Raw genomic sequence first — 11,325 nt, 5'->3', positions numbered from 1 at the left:
GTTTAGGCCTTCTTTGATTTCTTTTAGCATTGTTTTGCAGTTTTCTGAATTAAGGTCCTGTACATCTTTGATCAAATTGATTCCTAGGTATTTGAGTCTTTTGTTACTACTTTAAATGGAATTTTTTTCCTGATTTCCTCCTCAGATTGTTCAATACTAGTATAGTATTGTATAGTATAGTAGTACACATTTCTGATTTTTGCATGTTGGTCTTGTATCCTGCCACTTGTTGAACTCATTTATTAACTCAAGTAGCTTTGTTGGTGACATTTCAGAATTTTATCAATACTGTATCATGTCATGTACAAATAGTGAGGATTTTACTGTTTTCCTACTTGGATGCATTTTTTCTTGTATAATTGCTCTTGGTAGAACTTCTAGCACATTATTAAATAACTGTGGTGACAGTGGGCATCCGTGTCTTTTTCCTGATCTCACTGGGAAAGGTTTCTACCTTTGAAGAAATTTCTTTCTGTTCCTGTCATTTCAAGTGTTTTTATCAAGAAAACATGCTGGATTTTTTTGAATGCCTTTTCTGCATCAATTGAGGTGATCGTGTGCATTTTCCCTCAATTTGTTAATGTGTGTTAATTGATTTTCTCATGTTGAACCATCCTTAACTATCAGGAAAATATCCCACTTGGTCATGGTGTATAATTCTTTTGCTATGCTTTGGATTCTATTTGCAACTATTTTGTTGAAGAATTTTTGCATGTATGTTCATTAGAGAGATTGGTCTGTAATTTTTTTTTTTTTTTTTGGTATTATCTTCATCTTGTTTTGGTATTAGGGTATTTTCTTTCTCTTCCATTTTTTTTTTGGAAGAGTTTAAACAGCATTGGTGTTAATTTTTCTCAAGCTGCTTGGAAGAAGTCACCTGTGAAGCCATCTGGTCCTGGACTTTCCTTTGTTGGATGATTATTTACTTATTTTTCTTTACTTCTAAACTAGTTTTAGATTACATAAAAGTTACATAAAAAATACAGGGGATTCACATATATTCCCCCTCCTCCCCCTCCTGCCCTTTCCCCCATTAACAACATCTTTCATTAATGTGGCACTTTTGTTACAATTGATGAACAAACATTGAAGCATTGCTCCTAACACTGTGTAGTAGTTTGCTATGGTTATGAATCTCAATAGATATTGGATTATGTTTGTAATCTGCTCTGTACCTGGGCATGATTAGGGCTTTGATTGGGCCATGTCATTAGGGCATTGAGTCGCCACCCCTGGGTGGGTGGGCTCTCACAGATAAAAGCACGGCAAAGGACAGAGTTGGAGGGATTTTTGATGCTGAAGCCTTAAGCTGGGACCCTGGAAAGTAAGCTCACAGGAAGCAAGCCCCAGGAAGAAAGGAACCCTGAGCTCAGGAAGAAGAAAGCCCTGGTAAGAGAGGAACCCCAAACCCAGAGAGAAGACCCTGGGAGGAACCCAGGAAGCCTGAACCCTCATAGATGTCGGCAGCCATCTTGTTTCAACACATGAAAATAGATTTTGGTGAGGGAAGTAACTTATGCTTATGGCTTGGTATCTGTAAGTTCTACCCCAAATAAATATCTTTTATAAAAACCAACCAATTTCTGGTATTTTGTGTCAGCACCCCTTTGGCTGACTAATACACCCACCAACAGTGAACAAATGTTTCTATATCTCCACATCCTAACACTTGCAGTTCTCTTTTATACATACAAACATATATATATATAATTAGATTTATTTTTAAAAATTCTTAGATTATATAAAATGTTACATAAAAAACTAAGGGATTTCATCATTTGTTAAAAATGTTTCACAACAATGCAAGGTGGTGGCGGGAGGTATGAGAGCCGTGTATGATGTTATGCATGTTTGTTTTGTAAGTTCACAACTTTTAGCATACACTTTTGTTTATGTATGCTTATATATGAGTGATACACTCCATTAAATTTTTTAAATGAAAAGGAAAAGCCTAAGCCATTTTTGGTCAAGATCTATTTATAATGGTAGGAAAAGAAAGGGTTTAAAGTTTATAATGTTGTACTTCTAGTTTTTAATTCTGATTAAATTTGTTTCCTGGGAAAGGAGTATGTTTTCAATTAAGTATATGCTGAATCAGTGCAAGTGAAATGGGTCAATAATCCCAGAATTCAGGGTCTGCTCATCCACGAATAACTAAAAATAATGGTCCCAGATCTACAGCAACGAAGGTCCCAAAGCCCAATGAACTCAGCAAATACAGAGGTGGATCCTTTCAATTGGCCAGCTTATCCAATAAGTAGGATATCCCTATTTTTTTTAGTTTTTTTCTTATCTAGGTATAAACAACAATGAGTTTCTTCATTAATTCCTACTGTTTACCAAAAACCTCAATCAAAAAGCAATGGCAGAGATACCTTGGTACATATTCTCAAAAGAAAAAAGACAATCATGATGGATTTTGCTTGTTTATGGAGCTAAGAACTCAGTTGGCTTCTTTGTGTGAGTAGGTGAGCATTGAATCAAAGAGCAGAATTATGGAAACTGGCTTCAGAGCAGTTACTCGGCAGTAACTCCCCCCCCTGGGAAGGTGAGAGTCGGACTCAAGCCTTCTGAGACATTAAGAAACAGAGAAATGCCTCTTTCAAGGACCCTACAGTCGTTCAGGTCAGATGAAGATCGCTGTGGGGAAAAGGAAAATGTTATCCCAGTTTGTTGGTATTCCTTCCTCTAAGTCCCACGAGAAAATGTTTGTGGTGAGAGCCTGTCTTGGCCTGATAAAAAAGCAGTTTTTCCTTGGCTACCTTCATAAATGGAGCAAGGATTGCTCTGTCCTTACATTCACCCAAGGTCTGGGGTTGGAAGAGAAGTTCAGGTTCCAAGACTTTTCCCAGTAGATGCCTTATTCACAATGCAAGGAAGGAGTGAAATCTGTCTGCAGCCCACCCACTCAAGGAAAATGAGGCAGGAATATTACCTGTTTATAGGGGTCCTTGTGGAACTAAAATGAAAAGAGGGAAGGAGATATGTTCAACCATTTTGAACACCTTTGATGCTTTAGATAGACGTTCCCACCCCATGCAGCACTGCCTTGATCTTGCCTTTGTGAATTAAGGCAGAGGCTGGCTGTAGATGGGCCCATCAGGAACAGAACCCCGGCATGAACCTGAGTGACAGGACAGCTCGTACCTTTCTTGCTCCTCTTATGCATGAAGACGCCCACTCCAAGGGTGACGAGCCCCAGCACAAAGCCCCCGACCCCAGTCAGCATCTTGCTTTGGGCAGTCAGAATGTGCCTCTGGAAGAACAGACCCCGGGGTCAGTCTCACCCCACCTCCCCACACCCTCAGGACCTGTCCAAGACCTGGAGCCTGGTGTGGACTGCTGGAAGGAGAGCAGTGAGAGGGGTACATTTTGGCAAGGGGTACATTTTAAAAGGACCCCAAGTTCTAGAGCTTAAGGTTTGACTTAACAAGGGGACAGATACTGACTCAGGTGGCTGCCTCTCAAAATACTCCTGGGATGTTACAAGACTGGAGGAAGAGAGTTTTTCCCATGTGTGGCCATTCTGGAAGATGTCTCAGTGTCCTAGATTTTCTGACAAGGGCAGAGACCCGTGAGTGCTCAGATCCCCTCAGCCAGGGATGAGCAAGTAAGTGTCCACCGGCCCCTGCTCAGCACCATGGCCAGGGGCGTGTGTAGGAGGAAGACGGGGTGGACAGGACCCAGCATGTAGACGTAAAAGAGGACAAGGGGACGACAGTCAGAGTGTCCTCTCCTCCTCAGAACGTGGGTCTCCTGGGGCGGCAGGGCTGACTCTCACTCCACTCCACACTGACAGGCTTGGGTGCTGCACATGGCAGGTGTAGACATCTCCCTGCTGGGGCGTCATTTCCAGCATCAGCAGCATCTGGAAGGGCCAGTCTCCATTATGGATCAGGCCGGTGGACACGACCCCAGCTGCTTCCTCCTGTCCATTCCGGAACCACTGGACTTCAAGGCTGCCTGGGTAGAAATCTGTCACGTGGCAGACAAGCAGGTTGTGGTGCTGCAGGGACCCCTTCTTGGAGGGGGCGACGTGCACTTTCGGCTGGACTAGGAGCAGGGAGAAAAAAGGTCATGGCATTTGTGATGATTGTTTCCTAGACCTCTGGATTCTGGAACAGGTTTCTAGATGTATAAAACATACATGGCCCAATTAAGTTAGTGAATAAGGGTGGTACTGAAAAGATACAAATACATCTTCAATTACATAATAAAGATTGAGAATGATGTAAGAGAGATAAAGGCAGCACTCTTAGTGGAAATTTAGCAGTAATTTTAAGTATAAGCCTTTAATACTTTTTTGGGCAAAGATTGTTCAACTAGTTGTGAAAGTATCTATCTCTTCAATGCTCTATCCTCATGAAAAGGGTGCAAAATTAGCTAAAAAATTCTTTAAAGATATACTCAGACAATGGTGTTCCTCTTCTCTATCAATCTAATAACTTTTTTCAAAAAAAATAAAATGAAGTCTGTTATTACTTATTCTTCTAATAACTTGTGTATCTTCTGACCTCCCCTCCAAAACCCAAAATTTATACTTATAATAATATTCTCAAATCCAATCTTTGGAGCCCCCCACATTCTTGATTGGTAGGAATTCCATCCTTTACCAAGTTCCTCTTCTGCAGCTATGGTTTTGTGAGTTCCTGTCTCTACTTGGTGTTCCCTCCTCTCCTGTCCATCTGCTCTCTTACTCCTGGGTGGGTATCCATGCTGCTGCCCACTTCCTGTGACTTTCCACACCCAGTGCAGTGACCAGTACCTTTCTCTCTTCCAGATGGCAGAGGAGATGTACCTGCTCCTGGAGAAGAGCCCATTCAGGGGTCATTTTAGGTCATCAGACCTAGGTCTTTAATAACTCAGTTCTTTCCTTCTACTTTCTTTCTCAGAGAACAGAATACCCTGAGGTGGGCTGGGTCGGGGAAAGCACAGACTGAAGATGCCCACACTTGGGCTCCCTCTGATACTTGGCATTGTGCCCAAACGTGTCCGAGCTGCCACCATCACAAGTGTCTCTGGGAGCCAGTCCTCTGCCCTCGTCTCTTCTCCTGGATCCCCTCCGCACAATCTCACCCAGCCCGGCTCCTTCTTCCCAGCTCCTTCTTCCCAGCTCCAGACCCCTTACTACCACTGTCCCCAAACAGTTCCCCTGGGTGTCCCTCAAGCATCTCAAACCCAGCAGGGCCCAAAGTGAACCCACCGCCCACAGGTGTTTCCCCGTTCACACCCCACTTGAGGCACCAGGTCCACGCGGCCGTCGGGCCTGCTAAGGTGACCACGTATCTCCTGACCCATCTCCTGCCCCTCCTCCTCGGTCCAGCTCACGTCCTCTCCCCCTAGACCTGCTCCCTCCCCCTTCAAAGTCCTCCTCCTGAGACCCCCCAAGGCCCATCACGTCCATTCGCCCCTGCTCTATCCCACGTCCGCCCCCTGGGGTCCCTGCCACAGCCCTCACCTCGGCGCTTCAGGGTGAAGCCCTCGTTCAGCTTGTGGTTGTGTCTGCACACCGTGTCCACCGCAGACCGTTCATCCTCCAGGACGTCCTTCTGGCTGTTCCAGTGCTCATCGTCCCGCCCCAGCTCCTTCACGGCCAAGAACGCCGCCACGTCGCTGTCGAAGGCACGAGCTCCTCCCAGCTGTAGATGTGTCTCTCCCCGAAGCGCTGCGTCCCGTTAAGCGCGAAGCAGTCCTGCCTTCCCTGGAGCACGTTATTCTCTAGGGTAAGCGGGACGCTGAGTCACCCCACCCGGCATGCACCGCGCTCCACGTTCTCGCCGGGAGTCCCCATCACGTGGTGGCACGCGTGCTCAGCGCGCATGCGCCGTGGCTCAGGTTTTGCGTGATGTGCGCATGCCTTACCACGTACCAGTTTCTAAGTACCTCCCCAAACCTCCCCGCCTCACGGATGGATATTTTTTAAGCGCTATTTTTCCTAGTAGAGCGTTCGGGGATCTTAGGTTAGGGGATCTCTTCTAGGCCTCAGGTGTCCCATCTATAAAATGAGAAGTTTTAAGGAAATTATTTCTGAAGTCCTTCCCAGCATTAAGTAATAGAAAGGCCTGCCCAGGGGAAAGCCGAAGTCTAAAAGGGAATAGAAGTTTTTAAAAAATGTCCCTCAGCAGTAAGGGGGATGCAGTAATCTTCAGAGAGTGGGGCCATGCTGAGGGAAGTCATCAGTTCTGGGGCAGCTGGAGGGAGAGGAGGGCTTGGGAGGAGGGGATTCCCCTCTGGGTCATGGGAGGGGAGGAGCCCCCCTGGGGCGGTGGCGGCAGTGGGGAAAGGCCCCGGTGGAGGACGGGCCTGGGAAAGGAGAGTGCGCAGCTCTACCTAACCCCTTCCTGACGCTCACCTGGTGACCATCTTGGATCCAATGTCACCTCCTCCAGGAAGCCCTGCCTTATTTCTTGTGAGGGGCTCTCTCTTACATGCTATTACTGCACCTCGTATTACCTCAGCTTTCTCCTGGTTGTGTGTGTGCTAGAAATCTAGAAATAACTATCTTAAGCATGGTGTGAGAGAGATTCCTCGTCTCAATGGTAACATATCCTCCCACTGTGAAGTGTGGCTGTGTGGAGACCTGACCTTAAAATGTATGGAAAGAGCCTTGATCGATGACGGTTACTGCCACATCCAGGACCTTGGGTGGAAGCCATGGCTCTAAGTCATGGAGGATGTAATTTCTAACAGAAATGCAGCAGGCCTTCTAGGCAGCCACCAGCAGTGTTCCAGTAAGTGCAAGTGTGCATAAAATAGGCATGATCCAGCACATTCGGGTTTGCTCCTTTCTCAATACCTTTGTGACTTCTCTGATTTTGGTCACCTTAGGGAAACTAAGGTGCTGGAATAGTTTGTCATATCTCTTTCATCCTCTACACTTTAACATCTCATGTTAACTACTGTCTTGTCTTCGTATATCCAGGAGCTAACATATTGCCCAGTAAATATTTGTGTATTGGTGAAATGAATGAAGAAACCGTTAAAAATAACTACTTGCCTGAAATAGAAGATGGAACTCTAAAAAGTTTGTTAAATATGTGTATGTGTTTTAACTGCAAGCTTCATTACTACATTAAAACAGATTATCACCAATTTAAATTCCAGATCAATTCATCACACAACTTCCAAGACCTCCTTTAATACACAAGTGTGGTAGGGCCGCAAATGTAATTTTAAATTATTTGCTCACCTGATTTTCACCTTGTCAAGAGACAAAATAAGAGGAAATGTGAAAGGCTGAGGCCAAACATGACAGGTCCATAGCTCCTAATGCAGCTCTGCTGCTAGTGCTAGCCCTAAATATGGGGACCCATCCTGAGGACAAAAGAAATTAGGCCTGGAGTCTCCAGGAGCAACAGGTAGACAGAAGGGGTGGACTGGCTGCTACCTCCATCACTGTGGTGTGGCCAGGATAAGTGCTTCTGGGGGTCCTGTCCTACCTCACTGCTCACCAGAGCTGTGCAACTGGTGGGAGAGGACAGAGGAGAAGAGGGCAGCTGCCTCAGAACACCAGACATGACTTCACAACGCTAGGGCAAGATGCTGGTTCTTGGTTCAGATATCCTGACCCAACTCCCCTCCTGGTGTCTCACCCTCCAGCCCCCCGAACCCTCAGCCCTCTTCAGAGTGGGATCTTTCTGCCTCTACAACCACCTACCCCTCCCCACCCACCTGCCCAGCTCTGAATGTGCTTCCTGGAACTTAATAGGTGAGACCTTGATTCCCCATTCCCATTTATCAATCAGGAAAATTTTTTGTGAAACTTTTACTTTTTTCCCCTGGAATGAACTTTCCCTTGGAAAGAAGATATAAATGATGAGTAGGCTCCTTGGGCAGTTTAAAAACCATCATTTCATGTGCATACGAGAAAATTTATACTGTTTTTTGAATCCTTGCAGCAACTCTCTTATCCAGAAGAAAATATTTTAAAAATAATTACAACATAATGGAGACAACATGGTGTGAGAAAAAGAACATGTTACAGGTGTGGTTCAAGTCCCAGCTCAAAGTCTTACTTGCTAGGTCATCTTGGGCAAGTCTCTGTTTCTTGAAATGTAAAATAGTATTAATACTGTTTACCTTGAAGAGCTGCTGTGAAAATTAAGGAAGTTAACATGCATAAAACATGTAGCATTGTATCTGGCACTGCTCAATATATGTTATTCCCTTCCATTTTCCAAAAGATGATGTTTTCATAATATGCAAAATTCTAAAGAAACACAGAGTGATGTGGGCTATGGGTGGGAGGCTCTTTGTCTCTTCAGAGATAACCTAAACTATCTGTGACTTGTGGGTATGGGATGATAAGAGGCTGCAGTCCTGCCCTGGGTGACCATGGCAATGACTCCAGTCCCAGGAAACAGTTTAACAAAGTATTTGGGGGAAATGCAAACCAAATATACTAAAAGCTTATCTAGAATGTATGAAGTCCATGCTAAAAAGTCCATGCTAAGATGTGGAAGATATATATGCTAATTCAAGCTTATTGAGAACTGAAGCAAAGGGACCATTTAACCTTTCTTCTCTGTATAAAAGGAACTTGAAAGTCTTGTTCGGGGTTCAGGATTGAAACAGAAAGCTCCCAAGTCTGGTCGGCCATCAATAAACCATTTTTCCTTCTCAAAATCATTCCTGAGTCCTGGCCTCTCTATACACAAATAATTGAATCTCTCTCAAATTCTACAACAAGAGGAGAGAGGGAGCAGTTCAGCCCATGGACTCATGGAAAGTCCTAAGTGAACTTACAGTGTGAACAAGATCCTCATGGTTGAAAGCTTTTGTTGATTCTTTATATCTTCTCACCTAGAAAATAAATGCAGTATATTCTAGGGAGATGTGAAGAGGGAGCTCACGGAGGAAGTCTCTAGGAGAGGAAAGTGGAAGCTAGAGAACCATCTAGAAACTGCTAGTCAGCCCTGCCCCTCCTGGTATTGAGTGTCACTGTGGACAGGAAGTTAGGAAGCCCTGGATAGGCAGAAGCAGCACCAGGAGCCACAAGCCTGAATTGGCCACAGGGGGGCAGCACGAGCAAGAAGTCTGCCCCCTCCTCTCCTCCTCCCTGGCCTTCTAAGGGCTCTGCTCTGGCTCCCTCGCTGTCTGAGTAGTGCAGCCCCTGCTCTCCCTAGAGGAGGGAAGGCGCCCTCCCTGAGCACTGGGTCTGCAGGGTGTCTGAGAGCCCAGCCCCCAGTGCAGGGCGTCCTCCTGGAGTCTCCTCTGGCTCTGCCCAGGAGGCTGACCCCCTGGCCTCTCCCTGGAGGTCTTTCCCCTGAAGCTCTCCCAGCCTCCAGGCCCCACTTTCCACCTTGGACATGCAGGCCACCCCCTGGGCCGCACATCCTCTTCCCTGCTCATCGTGCTCCTGGCGGGGATAGACCCACTGGGCCTCCACGCGGGTGCCCAATCCTCTGCTGGGGGGACGTCCCTGGGCTGTGGCAGGGCCCCACGGCCGTCTCGGGGTCAGGACCCTTAAGGAAAGGCCCGGGATTCTTCCCTGCTCCAGGCGGGCCCTGCAGGAGCGGCGGCTCTGCACCTACCTGGGGTGGTCCTGCCCTGGACCAGGGGACTGCTCAGCACCATCAGTGTCACTGTCAGAGCCGCCGTCCAGGGGCCTTCAGGGACCTGCAGGACCATCGTGGAGGTGGGAACGGATGGAGGGGAGGAGGGAGCTGCAGTCAGAGCACTCATCAAATGGGGCTCCCCTCTGACATGTCAGAGACCATGGACCAAAATAATCTCCTGTGTCCCCTGGGATTGGACAGATTCTGAGGAAGGAACCAGTGAACACTGAGCTCGATATGACTCATTGCTCACTGAGCAGAAGCTTAGTGTGAATGGTCTGACAGTTGATAGATGGAGGACAGTGATGCTTGTTTTGAGTAATCAGATAAAGCAGGAGGTTTGGGGCAATCATGTGTTGTCTTTGCACTGAAGCCATCTCACATATTGTGTAGCCCATCTCTGGGAATTTCATTCCCTCCTCTCAACCTGGACCTGTCAAAACCCACAAAACAAGGCATGGGATGAGCAAGTGCAATGCAGTGTGTGAAAAGCCATTTTGGGGCATGGTTTTTAGCAAGATGAGACTTTCCATCTCCAAGCTCAAAATGAGTCCTGGAGGCTGTGTGCCTTGCTTTGCTCAAGGGGACATGTTGTATTAGCTCCCATCCATGTTCTTCTTCCAGAGGCTGGATGGTCCAGAGGTATGCAGGGGACTGAGGGCCCCACATAGTACCCTCATCAGGGGCAGTAGGACCAGTGCAGGACCTTGCAACTGAGAGTAAGCCCAGACCAACTCTTCTACCAAGTATGTATGACAACTTTAAGGAGATTACTTACTTTCCTAGACTTCAATTTCTTAATCTTCAACATGGGGGTAATAAAACTTGACCTTACAGTAACTCTCTAAAGTTAAATGGGATGAATATATCTGAAAATACTTTGGAAAAGTAAAGTCCATAGGGAATATATATCACCAGTAAATTGGAAAGAAAATGAAAAGCTAGTTAAAAATCCAGCTCCTTCAAAAAATCTGATTTTGATGTGTTTGTAGTGAAGAGTGTACACATTTTCTGAGAACATTACTCCCTGTTTTACAAACTTTTAAACATGACTCTTGTTGGACCACAAAATCTCATAATGATAAGGTCAAAGTCACATCAACTATTAACATAGATCTTCCTGGGGAGAGATGCTGTTATCCCAGCCTAAAGCTGATATTGGAAGAAGCTGGGACAACAGACCCTTAAGAGGAAGAGGAAACCTGAACCCTGGCAGACACTGGCAGCCATTTTGCTCCAACACATGGCAATAAGCTTTGGTGAGTTATGCCCTGATAACTGTAAGCTTCTACCCAAATAAATACCCTTTATAAAACCCAACTGATTTCTGGTATTTTGCACCAACACCCCTTTGGCTCGCTAGTACAGGGTATTATACAGAAGCAGAAATGCTGGATCATACGACACATATCTACCCAATTTGACCAGTCCTGAGCATAAATTCCAAGTAGGGCCCACTGGCAGGGTACCAAACTCTTATGCTATCTGCCTTGCCAATAGTGACTGGATGTCTCCAGAGCCTGCAAAAGTCCCACTATTGGAGGCAATATTTACTTTGGTAGTCAATGAAATCCTGAGATGTAGATAAGTGTAACCTTTGGAATGACCTCCTGACTCACTTTGAAGTCTCTTAGACATATAAACTCATTTGTCTTTATCTTTTTCCCCTTTGGATCAAAGTCTTCTTGCTAGTTGGTACATGATAGTAAACCCTTGGAGTCAGGGAGGTTTATCCCTGGGATTCATGTCCCACACTGGGGGGGGAAGG

General features: G+C 45.9%; 1 pseudogene; it reads right to left on the bottom strand.

Annotated features, from left to right (window-relative positions):
- Positions 1–2,314: 2,314 nt before the first annotated feature.
- Positions 2,315–9,630, bottom strand: LOC101415145 (HLA class II histocompatibility antigen, DP beta 1 chain-like; annotated as a pseudogene).
- Between the last annotated feature and the right edge of the window lie 1,695 nt (positions 9,631–11,325).

This window comes from Dasypus novemcinctus, chromosome 11, assembly GCF_030445035.2.
Source record: "Dasypus novemcinctus isolate mDasNov1 chromosome 11, mDasNov1.1.hap2, whole genome shotgun sequence".
NCBI lineage: Eukaryota > Metazoa > Chordata > Mammalia > Cingulata > Dasypodidae > Dasypus > Dasypus novemcinctus.
Note: the sequence above shows the minus strand (reverse complement) of the source record. Positions and strands in the feature narration are given on the sequence as shown.